At 53.8% G+C, this 18220-nt stretch overlaps 1 long non-coding RNA gene across 1 annotated transcript; it reads right to left on the bottom strand.

Moving 5' to 3' along the window:
- Positions 1-912: 912 nt before the first annotated feature.
- On the bottom strand, positions 913-15988 carry LOC149855628 (uncharacterized). The gene is made up of 4 exons (XR_016438565.1): positions 15867-15988; positions 13560-13729; positions 3446-3550; positions 913-1573 (listed from the first exon to the last, which is right to left on the bottom strand). It is a non-coding gene; the product is annotated as an uncharacterized LOC149855628 (long non-coding RNA).
- Positions 15989-18220: the final 2232 nt, after the last annotated feature.

Genomic DNA, 18220 nt, shown 5'->3' with positions numbered 1-18220 from the left:
GATTAGTCATTACCGCGCCAGCCATTACCTGCAATTTCAGCTGTCACTGTGTCAAGCTTGTCGCTTCAATGCCTTAAAAGGCCCCCTTCCCTTCTCCCCCACCAGCCCCTCTCCCCACCTCCCCCCTTCCTTCAGGAATTCACAGAGGGCGACTCGTGGCTCCTGGCCGTGAAGGGAGGTTTGTGCAACTGCAAATTGTGCCCGCTATAAGTTAAGCAGTGTCCTGTTTTCTGGGAGATGCTGTGCACTGGAGCGCACAGGGCCGCCACAGGATCCAGCTAGCTACTAAGTCTTCATGGTCTGCACCAGGAGCGGTTCTCATAGCTCATCTCCAGGTGCACATAGGTACTGCCTAGAACAGCAGTTGAAACACTGTCCAGTGCCCCCTTTTACTGCCCCTTCCTGTGCCGCTTTCACACACAATCACATATGTGCAGACTGAGGTTACCTGCCTGGATAACAGCCCTCCCCACCCCTTCGGCGGGTGACCTGCAACTTCCGTCCCCCTGGCCTGAACTGAGGAGTGAGGGCTGTAGCAGGCAACTGTAACCACCAACCCTCTTCCTCCTTTAGGGAACAGCGTCTAGGGGGCAACCAAGGCCCACACGCTCCTCCTGGGGCTTGCATGGACTGGGAGGCATTTAACCCTTTAGTGACTGGAACCACCCACTGCAAATACATGCCCAGGGCAAGTGAAGCCCTACCCAGTCCTGCTCCCTGGTTATGGCCCCCCCATGCCTCCTGTCTGCCAAGCCAGGACTTACAGAGACCCCTGGTGGCAACACCAGATTTTTTTTACAAACGTGTATTTCTATATTTGTATATATTTATTTATATATGTGTGTGTATACTTATATATATGTATATATGTATATACATATATGTATACACACACACACACTTCTACTTTCACAGCCCTGTCTTGTGACTGGCCTGATTCACTTGACAGGCCCGCCCGCACATATATGGTTACAGTATTACATTTGTTACAGTCATTGCACCCACGCACTAGTGCACCTGCGCACCCATCCACATTTCCTTAATCATTACAAATACGCTGGCCCACCTCTGCTCCCTCTACCCTTCTTCTTTGCTGTCCCCATCTTCTTCCTCCTTGTTATCGTCATCATCATTGTTGCTGCTGTCTTCCCCAGGGGTCTGTTGTCCTTGAACAGTCTGTGCCATTGCTCATCTTCCAGATGATTTCTGCCATCTCCTCGCTGTCCCTCTTTTATCATCTTCTGGTAGTACACCTGCAGCTTGCTCAGTCCCTGAGAGGTTTGTGTGCCTATACATGAGTGGGTTCCTGGCCTTCCACAGGGTGCTTCTGGTGCAGGAGACAAATTGGTTAAACAGACTGACCAGCACCTCTCTGGTCATGGTCTTGACCCCTGTTACCATCTGGCTTACCTTCTTCTACACCTCCTTGGCCTATGGGCAGAAGAAAAGGAGGTGGTCAGTTGTTTCTGCCTTCCCCAGATGGTTTCCTGGGCCGGTTTGTTTGGCTTCTCTGCCCCTCTGTTTCAGAGTTTGCATGGGGAGTGCCTGGTGAGCCACTTGCCAGTTCATGTCTCTGTACTCAGTGAGGAAAACAGCGTGAGTGGAAACAGAGAGACGGGTATGGATAGATCCTCCAGGCAGCTGGGACAACTTGTCCATGACCGCGGACTGGTGGACACAGCCAAACAGGCCCAAGGCCCTGGGGGACATTTCACCCAAGTGGACCCCGCAGGAAACACCAAGTCCAGAATTGACTTTGTCTTCCTCCCCATGGGGTAGAGGGCAGAAGAGGCCAAATACACACCCATGTGCTTCCCGGACCACTCCCTCCTCACCCTGCGGGCCGACCTGGGGGGAGAGCTGGAAAGAGGCAGAGGAGCGTGGAAGCTGAACACCAGCCTCCTGGAAGACAAGCAAACAGATGCAGCTACAGGGAACGCTACGCGGGCTGGCGGACCCTTCGGGAGCTGCACCAGGACCAGACCGAGGGGTGGGCCAGCATCAAAGAGAGGAGCAGGGTCTTTTCCAGAGAGTGGGCAAGGTCTCTTACACTGGAGGTGGCATGAGCACCTGACCTGTAAGTTACAGGACCTGTGCAGGCAGGCAGCAGTGGGACAGGATGTGAGGGAGGCCATGTAGGAGGTGAAGGCCCAACTTGGTGCCTGGTACCAAGAGGAGGTCAGGAAAAAGTTCTTTCAGGCCAGGGCACCCTGGGTGGAGGAGGGGGAGGAGTGGTCTGCTTACTTCTCCAGGCTGAAGAAGAGCAAGGAGGAGGTCATGACATGCCTGAAAGATGGAGGGGGAGTGGAGCACCGGTTGAAGGACGACATGCTGGCCACAGCGGCCGCCTTCTACCGTGAGCTCTATGCCGAGAAGCCAGTGAACCCGGGGGCCATGCAGCTGTGCCTGCAAAGCCTCAACCAGGTCCTCAGAGAGGAAGAGCAGGAGCAGCTGGAGGAGGACTGGATGCCAGAGGAGCTCGAGAGTAAGACTTGTGGGTCAGACGGCCTGCCCAAGGAGCTCTGCCTGACCTTCTGGGACCTGGTGGGCCTGGACCTGCTAGAGCTCTTTCAAGAGCGCCTGCAGAAGGGCCAGCTGGGAGTGGGGATGGAACGGAGCCTCATGACCCTCCTATATAAGAAGGGTCTGAGGGAGGAGTTGAAAAACTGGAAGCTGTTCACCCTCCTGAGCTTTGAGTACAATCTTCTGGCCAAAGTCTTGGCTGAGCGATTTAAATCTGTTCTAGGCACAGTCATCCATGAGGATCAGTTGTGTGGGGTCCCCGGGAGACAGATCCATGGAGACCTGGTGCAGCTGAGAGATGCGCTGCATCTGGAGAGGGCGAGGAGGCAGAGCATCGCTGTCCTAAACCTGGACCTGGAGAAAGCCTATGATAGAGTGTCCCACCATTTCCTGTTTCAGATGCTGGAGCGGATGGGAGTCCCATCAACCTTTGTCGGATGGGTCAGGACCCTCTACACAGAAGTAAGCAACCAAGTACAGATCAACAGTTTCCTGGGCGCTTGGATAGTGGTGGAGTCAGGGGTGCGGCAGGGCTGCCCACTCTCCCCAATCCTGTTTATCTGTGCCAGAGAGGCCAAGGTCCTGGCTTACATGGACGATCTGACCATCCTGTGCTGGACCAGGGGGTCAGTAGAATGAGCCCTGGCACACACACAACTTTACGAGGCGGCAGCGGGGGCCAAGCTGAACGTAAGCTGGAGCACCTGCCTGGCTGTGGGTGAGGTCAGGGACCTGGAATCCCTGGGGGGTCTCTGTCCTCCAGGAGGGGGTCAAGATCCTGGGGATAGATTTCAACCCAGAGCTGAGGGGCAGAACAACATGGGAGAAGATGGAGGCCAAGGCAAAACACAAACTAGGGCTGTGGCACTTGCATTCCCTCTCCATGGGGGGCACGTTGCACTCGTGAAGGCAGTGTTGTTACCGGTGCTTCTGTACACTGCACTGGTCTTCTCCCCTTCCAAGGATCCAGAGGGCCGTGTGCGTTTTCTTCTGGGGCTCCAGATGGGAAAAGGTTGCCTGGAAGACTCTGTACAAAGACAAGAGGGCTGGGGTTAGGGGCATGCCAGACATCCTCCTGTTCCTATGAGCCAAGTGTACGAGCACGATCTGTAAGCTGGCGACAGATGCAGAAACCAAAACCGCTTGTCTCTTGAGGTGCTTTGCAGGGGACATCCTAAGGCACTGGGGGGTTTTCACCCCATCTAACCATAGGCCATGGACAACGAACGCACCATGGTTCTACGAGTCCCTGAACCAATGCTGCAACGTGTACAGCCTGCAGAACGCGGGCCTGATGACCACGGAAGCCACAGGAAAATCCAAGAGATGGTGAGAATAAGGCACACCATGTTGCCCATGGACCTGCTCCCCGGCAACACATGCCAAGCCACGTGGGAGCGCATCCACCGCAAGTTGCTGAGCAAAGATCACAGGGACCTGAATTGGCTCATAGCCCACTGAGCTCTACCAGTGAGGGTCTGGAGATATAGAGAGGGACAGTTGGGGAGACCCAGCTGCCCATGGCCGTGGGACCACCAAGACAATAGAGCACCTCCTGTGGCTCTGCACGTGTGAGCCCATTACCCCATTTTGATCAGTATGCATCCTGCCAGGAGTGCCTTGTGGAAGGCCAGGAACCTCCTCCTGTACAGACAAACGGACGCAGAAGTGGTGGGCGGCATGAAGATGGTGCCGAGTGAACTCTAGACCTACTACCAGAAATCGGTAGCAGAGGACGGAAAAGAAGTGGCAAACGCCACCTGGCAAAGGGACATGTGGCACAGGACCATACAACTCCCGCCGAGTGAAGAAGGGAGCGAAGGCAGCAGAGAAGAAGAACAGATGAGCAGAACAGAGGACAGCGGCAGTAGCAGCAGGTCCTCCAGTGGAGGCTGGAGCAACAATGACAGAGAGACTACTTGAACTGAGTACCTGACCCCGGAAGCAGGGCAAGGGTGGAAACGAAGGAAGGGCTGGTCAGAGGGACCAGAAGGGACTGATGGTTTTTGTGTGTTGCACGCATTTGCGGAGATTGTAATGGGTACGGATGGCCAGCGGGCTTTTGTGCGGGTGTGGTTTTCTGTAACGGAAAAGGTTTATTCCTTTTGTGATGTAATAGGTAGAGCATAGTTATATATAACCTTATAGAGACATATATTTTTACAAAAAAAAAAGTCTCTGTACTCTTTCCCTAGGCCAGTGGTTTCTAACCTTTTTATGGTGACGATTGCTTTGTGTAAGTAAAGGGCACCCCAGGATCTACTGCCCTGACTCTGCCCCTCCACCTCCCAGACAAGCCGCCTGGGCTCTGAACCCACTCACCCAGCCCGACCTGCGTGGCAAGGGGAGTGGCTCAGCTCAACCACGTGCTTCCAGCTGCTCCCAATCATGGAGCATCTGACAGACTGAGATCAACTGTCAGAGGCTCCACTATTGACCAGTTGGGTGACCACTGCTGTAGGCCCTTGTGAAAGACTCACTCCCACATAGCCTGGTAGCCATTGCTGAGCAGTAGGTCCACGGTCAACAGTCTGTCTCTTGCCCTAACTCCTCCTGCATCTTTTGGTGGTTGGTCATGGTTGCAGGGGCTTCTTTGTGCAGTTCATACATGCTCCAGGACTTGCCTAGGACCTTGTAGGACCAGGACTTACAAGACCAGATACCAGCCTCAGTAAAGACTCCCACTCTGTTCCTGATTAGAAGCAGCACCCTCTCCCCAGGCAATGGGACATTATCCCATGAGGGAGAAGCAATCAGTTGCCCCACTGGGTTGCTGGATCAGGGTGACTAAGGCAGAGGGGCATCTGGTAATTGGATGAAGGCTGGAAAAGCTTCAGAGGATTCAGGTGTTTGTATGAGTCTGAAGTCCATTGTAAGCAATGAACCACCGGCCACTGAAATGCAGCCAGCTCTGGGATGGAACACCATACCCTTTAGAGCACACTGCAGCACTGCTCAGTAGCTCCAGACAGGAGGCAGAGAAGAAACTCCTACCCATGGGATGTCACAGGGAGAGTTCACAGGGCTAGGATATCAAGACCAACAACACTGCTCTTGTAAATGTCACAGGGATGGTAGCAGCCACAGGCCATCAGGATTACTGTTTCTTGCCTTGTTGGGAAGTCCCTTTTCTATGGGATCAGGCCCCATCTCTCTTAGCTGATGTTTGCTCTCAGGGGGAGAGACCTGGAGGGGTACCAGGAGGGGGGTGCCTGGTAGGCTGGTACCTGCTGGGTATGGGTAGGCCTCTAATGTGATGGCTGGATAGGGGTTGGGGTGACTGGCAGGTTATGGTTCAACCATGTGTGCTGGCAGGGACACCTGGAGACAGAGCAATGCTCTTGGGTCCCCTACTGTCCTTCTGGCATCATTCATAGGTGACTGTGCAGTGTTGGACAAAGGGAGAGGGAAAGAGTGTCCCTTGTGGGGCTCCCCATGCTGGCCAACCCATAGGTTGCTAGCAGGTGACCCTTCCCTGTGGACCTACCCTGGGGGCTGTAGTGATTACTGGGTTCAATAAATACAGGCATATGTGAAAGAGAAGAGCTACACAACCAATTTTATGAAGTAGTAAGCAACCCACTGCAGACCCTCTGTCTCTCTGACTAACCAACTCCTAATTAGACACTACCTGAGGGACCATCTCCCAGTTATCCCCTTCTGTAGTCCAAGTAAGGGAGTGGCTTTAAATTATGACCTCTATCACTACAGGACCTACAGTGGTGGGTGTGCAGAATGGACACTTCCCAGACCAGTTTGGGAACGCACCAGGCTGCATCCCCTCTGCAGGAGTGGAAGTCAGTTCTCCTCAGCTAGGCCCAGCCAGGAACACCTGGCGTGGGAGCAAGGGGCCGGCAGTCAGTGGAAAGGCATCTAGCTTCACAGAGAAAAAAATGCAACATTTCTATTGTGCTGCCAGCCAAGCGTGACAGACTGGCTGGGGAGACATCCGGACCCAGGGAGACAGTCCTGCACATAGTGTGCAGGGCAGCTGTAGGGGAATGACTTACAATGCACGATTGTATTTTTTTGTGTTCATGTATGTCTGTTAGCATGCACTTATGATTATGTGCATGTGTGTGTGCATGTTGCATGTAAATGTTTGCATGTTTTTGGACATGTGTATGCACATACATGCACGTTTATGTGTATACATGCATTACACATGTTTGTGTCATGTGTACATATGTGCATATGGACTGGAGTCCCTGGGTATAGGCAAGTTCACTCTGAAAGCTGCCTGTGTGTGAGAGGACAGAGCTTAGGGAAGAGCTAAATCCCTGCCTTGGAACTGGTGCTGTTTTAGGACACCAGAGGCACAGCTGCTCAATAATGCCCCTCCATGGGACCAGATCTCACAGTCTGTATCATGCTTCAGATCCAGGTGCCAAGGAAATGTCGGACAATGTGCTGGATCTCTGTGGGATGCCCAGATGGCGGTGGAATCTTGATCAGCTCCAGGGCCAGGTGCAAGGCAGAGCTACAGCATCATCAGATCAGAGATATGACACAGCAAACCAAAAGGTGTTCAAAGCAGGGGTGGTTTAGTCATTTCCACAAGCCTGTCCTGAACCTCTGATCCCTCCAGTCAGGTCCACAGGGGCACATTCCCCTTCAGGGGTCCGTTTCCTCCAGCTTCTACTTGGACTGGAACTGCCATGGACAGGGGTGGCAGAGACCATGACTTAGGCATTACTCAGCTGGGACTCACTCCCACCCCAACTGAGCAGTGCTCCATCTCCTCCTGGGGCTGCCCCAGAAGGTTTGCAAGTCTGCATTGGACCTGTAGCTGACACAAGGCCCCAGTTAATGCCAGTGGATGATCCCAGAGATTCTCCCAGCTGCTTTGGCCAGGAGTCCAGGCTCAGCACTGGCCCCAATCCTGTTCCCTTCAGTCACCAGCCTTGTCCAGTTTCTATTTAGCCAGTTGCTTCTCCCTGCCCCTGCCCTGGATTTCCAGGTCTCAGGGGATTGGGCTGGGCCAATGTGCCTCAAGCCAGGGCAGCTCTGTTGCCCCTCCCCAGGGGAGCAGCAGAGTGAACTTGATGTGATCTGTGGAGTAGCAGGCACTGAATATTTGAAATGTGGGAAATACCGCTCTCCTCCCTGCCCATCACTAAACCCCTGACCCACCAGGCTCCCAGCTCCCCCCGTCCTCATGTTATCTATCTACCTAGCTGTCTGTTGGTTTGTCTGCTGCCTATCTGATCTACATACAGCGCAGTTTTTCTGTCCTTCTCCCATCCCATATTTTACATACCACCTGCCTGCAATCTGAGCTGGAAGGAAGCAGAAGTAAATTTATGAAAGTAAATTTCCAAAGCTGGAAGAAAATTATGGGTGTGACTTGTGCTCCCTTTTGTTCCTTGTTAGCAAGGGGACTTTAAATGCAGTGCCCTTTTCCTGTGGTCTGAGACATGCCAGAGAAAGCCTTCATTCCCATTACGCCCAGCAGTCACAGCCCAGATAACAGCTTCAGCAACCCAGAGCACATGTCCAAATCAGTTGCAAATTCTTCAGGCAAATGCATATTGCTTTAAACAAAGGACTTTTTTTTCCCCCCCTCTCACACAGCTCTGCCAATACTCATCAGTCCAGATTTGCCACCCTCCCTCCCCCCACCGAGTGCCCACACACAGCTCTGCTGATTATAGTCAATCCCAATCCCACAGCCCACCCTGCTGTCCTGGTGCTGGGCTCCCCACATGCAGTACTGATGGTGTCCTGCACTCTCACCCCCAGTCCCCTGCCCTCTCATTCTTGGACTCCTCCTCCCCTAGATGTAGCGGTGCACTTCACTCCCACCTCACAGCCCCAGTCTGGGACTCTACCCACATACAGTCCTGCAGATGCTCTTCAGCTCTCCTTTGCTGCCTTCCTGCTATTCCAGTAAACAGAGATTGCATTAATGACCCCAAAATGAGCACTCCCATGGACCTTGCCAGGACTAGCACATGTGAATGCTCCTCCAGGTGGAACTGCAAGGAAGGGGGAGCTGGAGATCTTCAGCAGGGGGTGCTGGAAGAGCTGGGTGAGCTGTCTGGTCCAGGCTGCTGGGATAGCATTAAAGGTACCCTGTAGAAGTTTGCGTGAATCCCAGGACTGGGACTCACGGATTTCTGTTGGTGAGATTTCTTAGCAGGGTTATTAAGATACTGCACAGAGGAAGCATTCAGTGCTGCCAGCCTGGCTGCCCTAAGCAGAGCACTGCTGTGTGGAAGCTCACAGCACTATGGGTTTAGCTGACATAAAGCAGCATTCTCTGTATGGGTGCTCTCAGTCCCTGGCGAGCAGCATGCTTTGGGGACCAGCAGCTTCCCGCTCTGGCTCCCAACCCTGCAATTTTAATTCCAACCCTGCCTGCTGCCAACTTTGTTGAGGCTCTGAGGCACTTTGGGTAGCCAACGGGAGAAGTAGCTGGCCAGTGCTGAGCTCAGTAGCCAGAAGACCTTGTGCTCTCTCTGTGCAGGGCTGGGGTGCTCCAGGACATGGCTGGGCCCAGCTCATGGCAGGCAGAGTGAGCTAATACAAGACCTGGCCAGAAGGCACCAAAATGTGCACACACAAATGAAGCACATGGCTGAGGTTCAGGCCTCATTTTGGTTTCCCATGGAAACTCCAGCGGTTCGGCTGTCCCCGACCCACAGCCCAGATGGACCATGCTGGCAGCTCAGGTTTATGGGTTGAAATACTGTGCCTTTCCCCAGGGCCAGGTATCCATCTTTTAAAGGAGTCCAGAGTAGGTGCTTGTACCACCTCTGGTGTCAGTCTGTTCCAGGCCTTGGGGGCTCAGACAGTAAAGAAGTTTTTCCTTATAACCAGCCTGAAACAGTCTTGCAGGAGTTTGTGACTGTTTGACCTTGTGATCCCTTCGGGCGCTCTGGTGAACAGGCGTTCACCCAGATCCTGATGCACAGCCCTTATATACAGCCACCAGGTTCCACCTGAGCCTACGCTTTTCCAGCCTGGAGTCCCATAGCTCTCAGTCTTTCATCATAAGGCCTATTTTCCTACCCTCTGATCATATGTGGTTCTCCTCTAGACTCTCTCAAGCTTCTCCACATCCTGCATTGTGAAGCCCAGAATTGGATGCAGTACTCCAGCTCACCAAGGCCAAGTACAGCGGGAGGATGACATCCTGGGATTTGCTTGAGAAGCATCTATGGATGCGAGCCAGAGTTTTGCTTGCTTTGCCAGCTGCAACATCACATTGGTGGCTCATATTCATCTTGTGGTCAATCGTGACTCCCAAGTCCTTTTTGGCCATAGTGCTAGCAAGCATAGCACTGCAAAGGCTCTAAGCATGCTGAGGATTTTTCTTCCCAAGGTGGAGTACCTTGCATTTTTCGATGTTGAACACCACCACCATTTTCTTAGCCTGTCAAGGTTGGCCTGGATCACCATCCTGTCCTCAGGTGCGGATGCTTTACCCCAAAGTTTGGTGTCATTGTCGAACTTGGCCAGTCCCCTTCTGACACCAATGTCCACATCATTAAAATTAAGATGTGGAAGAGTATGGTCCAAGGATGGAGCCTTGGGGGACACCACTGGTCACAGTACACCACGATGATTGATTGCCATCAACGACTACTCTCTGGGTCCAACCTCGCAGCCAATTCCCCAGCGAGTGGACTGTGATGTAGCTGAGGCTGCGGTTGGTCAGTTTTTCTATGAGAGGATCATGGGGTACCCGATTGAAAAGTTTAAAAATCAAGGTATATGAAGTCAATCTCCTCTCCATTGTCCAGGTGATACATCACCTGGACACAGAAGGAGATGAGATTCATCACGCAAGACCTACCCACAACAAACCCATGTTGGCTACCCCTCAGGATGTTGCCATCGGCCAGTTTGTCAAGAATGGTCTCTTTGATCATTTTTTCCAAGATCTTCCCCGAGATAGAGGTCAGGCTGACAGGCCTGTAGTTCTCTGGATCTACCTTTTCTCCCTTTCTTGAAGGTAGGCACCACACTGGCCTACTTCCAATCTTCAGGCACTTTTCCTGAGCACCATAAGTTCTTGAAGATCCATGCCAGTGACTGAGCTATGATGCTTGCCAGCTCCTTAAGTACCCTGGGATGTAAACTATCTGGGCCAGCTGACTTGAAGGTGTCCAGCCTCTCAAGGTGGTCAACATTGATGGAGGGGATCAATTCTCATAGTTTCATAGTTTCTAGGGCTGGAAGGGACCTGAGTAGATCTAGTCCAACCCCCTGCCATGGCAGGAAATAATACTGGGGTCAAATGACCCCAACAAGATGTTCATCCAACCTCCTCCTAAAAGCCCCCAGGGTAGAAGCTAGCACCGCTTCTCTTGGAAGTTGGTTCCAGATCCTAGCCGCCCTGACCCTGAAGTAGCACTTCCTGATATCTAGCCTAAACGTGCCCTCTGCCAGCTTGTGACCGTTATTCCTGGTCACTCCTGGCAGTGCACGGGGGAACAGGGACTCCCCCAATGCCTGCTGGTCCCCCCTGACTAGTCTGTAACAGGCCACTAGACCCCACCCCTCAGCCTTCTCTTTTGGAGGCTGAACAGGTTCAGCCCTGCTTCCCCCTGATCATGCGAGTGGCCTCCTCTGGACCCTCTCCATGTTGTCCACATCTCTCCTGAAGTGCGGCGCCCAGAACTGGATGCAGTACTCCAACTGCGGCCTGACCAGTGCCGCATAGAGGGGGAGGATCACCTTCTTGGACCTGCTCAAGATGCATCTGTGGATGCATGACAAGGTACGGTTGGCCTTCCTGACTGCCTCCCCACACTGCCGGCCCATGTTCATCTCGGAGTCAGTGATGACCCCCAGATCCCTTTCCGCCTCCGTGCTGACAAGAGGGGAGTTCCCCAACCTGTAGGTATGGTGCCGGTTGTTCCTCCCGAGGCGCGTCACATTGCACTTGTGAATAGGATGGGATTCAACACAGATATCTGCCCACCTTGTAACCTGTCTAGGTCTGATTGTAGCCTGATGCTTCCTTCTAGTGTGCCCACATCCCCCCACATTTTAGTGTCATCAGCAAATTTGAATAGGTGCTTTTTACCCCCTCGTCTAAATCGCTGATGAAGATGTTGAACAGTGCGGGCCCGAGGACCGAGCCCTGCGGAACCCCACTGCCCACGTCTTTCCAGGTTGAGAAGGACCCATCCACTACCACCCTCTGGGTGTGGCCCTCCAGCCAGTTGGTGACCCAATTGACTGTGTGGGTGTCAACACCACCGTCCCCCAGTTTCTTAATGAGAACGGCATGAGAGACAGTGTCAAATGCCTTCTGGAAGTCCAGGAAGACTATGTCTATTGCTACCCCTGCATCTAATGATCTGGTGATGTGATCGTAGAAGGCCACCAGGTTGGTCTGACAGGACCTGCCACTGGTGAACCCATGTTGGTTGCCCCTAAGCATGCAGTCCCCTGCTGGATGTGTGCCAGCATAATTTTCTCAAACAGCTTGCCTAGGATCGAGGTAAGACTAACTGGCCTATAGTTTCCTGGGTCCTCCTTCCTCCCCTTTTTGAAGATGGGAACCACATTGGCCCTCTTCCAGTCCTCTGGCACCACACCAGAGCACCACGAGTGCTCATAAAGCTGTGCCAGGGGTCCTGCAATGACCTTGGCCAATTCCTTTAGGACTCTAGGGTGGACATCATCCAGGCCGGCTGACTTGAATACGTCCAGCCCCTCCAGAAGCTCCCTAACTAGTTCCTCACTAACCTTTGGCCCAGGTGTGCCTCCCCCGGGGCCCAAGGGGGGGCCCAGCAGGGAGTTGGCTGTTCTGGTCCCTACTTAGGAAGACAGAGGCAAAGAAATCGTTAAACATGTTAGCTTTGTCGTCTGGTGTGACGACCAAATTTCCCCAACGGGTTCTGCAAGGGCCCCACATTACCCAGGACCTTCTTTTTGCCCCCTATGCATTTAAAAAAGGACTTCTTCTTATCCTTGATTTGAGAAGCTAGTCCTAATTCCATCTCTGCCTTGGCCTTCCTAACTGCCCCCCTACATCCCCGAGCGACTGCAGAATAGTTATCCCTGGTGATGACCCCTTCTTTCCATTGGGTGTAAGCCTCCTTTTTAGCAAGGAGACATTCCCGGATGCTTTTGGTGAGCCATGGAGGCTTGTGTGCTCTCCTGCTCCCTTTGATCCTCGTTGGGATTACCTTCCTTTGGGCTTGGAGGATCGCCTCTTTAAGGAGTGACCACTCTCCTTGGACATCTGGCTCCCCTCCCCTCTGGGACCTCAGCGCATCCCCGACTATCCTCCTTAGCTCATTGAAGTTTGGCCTTCTAAAGTCTAGGGCTGCTGCCTTACTGCAGGCCTTTGCCACCTTGCGCTGGATGGTGAATTCCAGCAGGCGATGATCGCTGTCGCCCAGGTGGTCGAGCACCCACAGCCCCCTCACCAGGTCATCACCCGTGGCCAGCACTAGGTCCAACAAGGCGTCTCCCCTGGTGCGGCTGTGCACCTCCTGGGTTAGATGGAGGTCCTGCACTCTGGCCAAGAACTTACGTGAGCGGTCAGACCTGGCTGACTGCTCTTCCCAGCAGATGTCCGGGAAGTTCAGGTCCCCCACGACTACCACATCCTTAGCCTTCACTACCTCTGTGAGCTGACCCAAGAATTCCTGGTCAAGCTCTTCTCCCTGGTTGGGAGGTCTGTAGTAGACTCCCACCGTTAAGTCTCTCTCCCCTCGACTGCCTTGTACTCTAACCCAAAGCACCTCAGAGTGCCCCTCCTCCGACTCCTTGCTAATTGATGAGGATGTGTATTCCTTCTTGATATAGAGTGCCATGCCCCCACCTCTCCTTCCTATCCTGTCCCTCCTGTACAGCCTATAGCCCTTGACATTCACCGCCCAGTCATGCGTAGAGTCCCACCACGTTTCCGTGATCCCCACTATGTCTAGGCTGGTGTCAGCCATCAGGAAGGCGAGTTCCTCATGCTTGTTTCCCATGCTACAAGCATTTGTGTAGAGGCATTTGAGGCCTCCTGTGGATGTGTGTACTGTCCCCCTAGTCCCAGCGTTGCCCTGGCCCCCACTGCTTACCTCGTTCACTCGTTTCGCTCGTTGGTCTGGGCTGGGCTGTAGTTGTGGATGTTGTTTGGTCTGGCAGTCTGATGTTTCCTCCGCCCTCATCTTCCCCTTCCCCCGACGAGCCTAGTTTCTCCTTTGCCCTGGCTGTCCTGTACCATATTGAGCAGGGCCATCCCTTGGCGCTGGTGAAAAATGGACACAAAATACCCATTAAGCAGGTTGGCTTTTTCTAGGGCGTTTGTTGTCAGTTGTCCTATATGGTTTAGCAGGGGTCCAATGTTACCCTTGCTTTTCCTCTGGCTCGCCACATATCTAGAAAAAGGACTTTTTATTGTCCTTGATACTTGTAGCCAGTTGGAGCTCAGTCAGCCTTGGCTTTCCTGGTTCTCTCCCTACAGGTCTGGGCCAGTGCAGAATACTCCTTCTTTGGAGGTGGCTCGTCTTCCAGCCTTTATAGGTCTTTCTTTTTAGACGCGGTAGGTCCACAAGTTCCCTGCAGTGCCAAGGAGGCTGCTGTGCCCTTTTGCTGCCTTTCCTCTGAGATGGGATAGACATTGCTTGTGCTTCCAGGATTGCTCCCTTGAGGAGCAGCCACTCATCCTGAACTCCCCTTCCCTTCGGGTTGTGGCCCCTTAGGGCCTCACCAACAAGCCTCTTGAGCTTGTCAAAGTCGGCTTTCCTGAAACTGAAGACTTTTGCATTGCTGACTCACTTGACAGCTTTACAATGAATCTTGAAGGTGATCAGCTCATGATCACTGTCTCCCAGCTTCCCTTCAAACATTAGATGGCTGATTAAATCATCCCGCTGCAAGTACCAGGTTGAGCAGCACTTTGCTTCTCATCGGTCCATTAGACTTCTTGAATCAGATAGAGCTCATCCACGCACATGAGGTAGCTTTGCAACTGTTCAGTTTTGGCCAAGTGCTCTTCCCATGAGATGTCAGGGTAGTTGAAATCTCCCATGACAACCATGCACCAGGAGTGTGCAGCCACAGCCAGTTCCCTGGTGAATTCCTGGTTAAGCTCTTGATTCTGGCTAGGAGGTCTGTAGTAGACTCCTATCATTGCATCCCCCGTGCCATGTTCACCATGGATTTTAACCCAGAGAGTCTCCAGTCATCCACCCTGGTTTCCAGTGTGGGCTTGCAGGGATGTATAGCTTTTCTTGACATAGAGAGCTACACCCCCACCCCTTTTGTCCACTTGATCTCTCCTGTACAAAGTATAGCCATCTATACTTGTGGCCCAGTTATAGGTGGAGTCCCACCAGGTCTCCATTATCCCTATGAGATTGTAGTCATTCTTGTTTAGCAGGAGGATCAGTTCCTCCTGTTTATTTCCCATGCTCCTGGCATTGGTGTACAGGCAGGCAAGTGTCCCCTTGCCTTCCCTACAGATTGTTCCAGGGCTGGGATAAGGGTGGGTTCCCTCGAGTGCCTTAGCCTGCTGGATTTGCAAAAGTTGCCAAGTGGGCTTGCAGTGGTGGTAGTCCCCTGTAAAAGGCTGCTTTCCACAGCCTGTATTCACGCCCTACGTGGGGCACCCTTGGAGTCCCCTTTAAGGTTTCTTGTGTCCTGCTCTCTACTCATCTGTCACATCTTGATGGAAAATTGTTATACTGATATTCTGGTAAGTGGGAGACTGCCTATTATATTTCATATGTTGTGGTCTTCTGCCTCCATGGGCCTTGACCCCTTGCCTTTCTCTACCTAGGCCTCCCCATCTAAAACCCACCAAACAGGGTTCGACTCGGAGGCTCTAGCCCTTTTCCTTGTCTTGAGGTTTGTGGCCCTCCTTTCTCCTCCAATCTGGAGCCCGGCCTCCCTGGCCCAGAGGCCTGGCCACTGGTCCCACAGCCAGGGGCCACAAGTTTAAGGCTGGGGAACAGCCCCGAACCCATGCCATCCCAGTCCACAAAAAAACACCACCCCCCCCCCAAAAAAAAACCAAAACCAAAAAACCCCCACACAAAACTGTACCTCAGGGGCACCAGGCCACCCCAGCTTTTTAGGATTGTGCCCTTTGGTGCCAGGGTCTGTACCCCCCAAAATCCTGCACCCACACTGGCACCAGGGCCTATATACCCCGAATACCGTGCCTTCTCTGGCACCGTGGTCAGTACACCACAGATTCTGTACCCACATGGGCACCAGGCCCCCATGGTGTAGTGGGGTCCCAATGAGGCCTCCTTCTTCCCCACTAGCCTCACCCAAACCACAGGTGTTATTAAAAAACCCTCATAAACAGTCTGTCCACAGGCTATAACCACCACCAAAAAAATATGATCAAAGAAGGCAGCACACCAGCTTACATTTACCTAGGGGTCATGCTTCTGCTCCCCACCGTCAGCTACCATCCTTCTCCGGGGTTGCAGCTGCTCCTCTGGGTTCCTCAGTAGTTCCTTCAGCCTTTGGACGGCTCACCCAGCCCCCTGTGGGGCTCTCCACACACCCCCTCTCTCTTGCCTGCCAGGCCCCAGCTGCTGCCCAGCCCAGGGCTTTTATAGTCCTGGCCTGCCCCCTTCTGGTCACCTGGCAGGGGAGACACCATGATCAATCAGGTGGTTTTCCCAGGGCAGGTGATTGTCTCTGATATGTCCTCCATCCCAGGTCTATATTGAGCAGATTCTTTTTGGTGTTGGGTGGTGGAACCGGAGCTTGCTCCATCCACTCCATGCATTGACCTGGTATTACATGCTTCCAGGACCGGTGCAAAACAAACGGGGGGGGAAAAAAAAAAGCCCCCTTCTGGGCACCTGACCAGCTGGCTTGGCACAACTTTTAACCCCTACCTTACCAGCACACTGTGCCCAGAAAGTCCTGATCTTAAAGGGTCGACTTGTCTTCTGGTAACAAGGCTAGGGTTCCCTGTTACATCCCCCCATCCCCCAGAGGGCTGAGTTTAAAGCCCAGTCAAGCAGGTCAGCCAGTCTGGCTGAGAAGATCCTCCTCCCCAGTGGAGTGAGGTGGAAGCTGGCTCTTCCCAGCAGACCACTGCCCCTCTCATCAAAGAGCGGACCGTGATCGTAGAAGCCAAAGCTTTCCCAATGACACCAGCGCCGCAGTCTTTGGTTTACTACCTCGATCCTCCTCTCCCTCCTCAGCCCATAGCCCTAAACCGGAAGGATCAAGGAATACACCACCTGTGCCCCCCACCCCTTAAGCCTCGCTCCCAAAGCCCTGTAGCATCTCATGACACAGCTGGGATTGCTCTGAGCTGTGTCATTTGTGTGCATATGGATAAGGAGCATAGGATACTGGTCAGTGGGCCAGATCAGTTTTGGGATCCTCTCAGCCACTCCCGGGAGGCAGCAGACCTCCTGGGCTACAGGGTCGGGGTGGCAGATTGCAACCTCAGCCCCCTCAGGAGGGATTCTCCCATGATGACCACTCTACGAGTGGCCTTAGGGAGAGCAGGGACAGTAGCTGAGGATAAGCCTGCGTTGCCTATAGGAGCTGGCAGCTCTGCAGGCTCTACTGCAGCTGCAAGGGATTCGTACCTGTTGCAAAGCTCCAGAGGGGAGGGGACCTGGGTGCAGTGGGCCTTGGAGCCATTGACTACCTTGGTCCAGCCCCCTGGCTGGGCAATATGGGAGATCCCTGAGTCCTCCCTTGTCCTAGGAGGTGACCTTGGTCTACCCTCCGCCTCCAGGGAGTGAAGGGCCTGGCAGTAGGAGTCTATCTCCTGCTCACCATCCCTGCTGGCACGCAGTCTCTGGACTGTGGCCTGGGGCTCCTCTATCTGGTACTCCAGAGACTCCAAAGTGGAGGAAACCTCAAAAGGGGAGGTGGCCATGCTCACAGTCCCATGTGCCTGGAAACGTGCCGGCAGGCCCCGCAGTCGAGAGCTAGGGGCTCTGCCTGCATGGAGCCCAGAACCACGGGCTCCGTCTGGGTGGAGACTTCAGATGTGCTGGAGGGGAGGCCACAGACTCCAAGGAGACCTTCGGGGTGCAGCGTGTGCTCATTTGCATTGTGCCACTGGTAGTCTGGCTACTGATGGGGCTACCTTACCTATGGCTCACTGGCAGGGCCTCGGCCCCTCCCACTCACCCTTCTTTGCAAACTCCCATGCTAAACTCATGCGCCAGGCCCAGAAGCACACCTGTTTGCGCGTCCTGTTCGCCACGCTCTGGTCACATGGTTCCCTGGGGGGACTGGGCCGGGGGGGGAGGTGAGACCCTCCTTGGCTCCTCTCAGCTGCCTCCCCGCAGCTGAGGTAAACTAGTCCCCTCCCACCATGGGACCCGCTTACCTTTGGCTGTGCTGGGGGTCAGCAGGGGTGCTCCCCGGCTGCTGGGGGTCGCTGGGGGGCTTCGGGGTGTGGGGGCATGACAGGCTTGCACCCGAGCATCTCTCACCACTCCCTGAGCCCAGTCTGATTTGGGCTGGTGTCTGGGGCTGAGGCACCCAGGAGGCCCCTCTCAGCTACTCCTTGCAGAATGGGCAGTGTCCTGCCTGCATCCTTCCTTACCACGCTCACGTAGGTCCCAGCCCGGCCACACTCCCATGGCATACAGACATTAGCTGGTCTCGCTAGAGCCTGCATCTCTGCCTGCCAAGTTACCATGTGCACAAGCTCAGGGCTCCTGTCCTCACACAGAGGTACTTCACCATCTGTCAGCGATGGGAGCACAAATACGGCAACCCAAACACTGGCAGGAGCAAGCTG

This window comes from Crocodylus siamensis, chromosome 11, assembly GCF_052110815.1.
Source record: "Crocodylus siamensis isolate JL-2025a chromosome 11, ASM5211081v1, whole genome shotgun sequence".
NCBI lineage: Eukaryota > Metazoa > Chordata > Crocodylia > Crocodylidae > Crocodylus > Crocodylus siamensis.
This window is presented reverse-complemented; position numbering and strand designations above follow the sequence as displayed.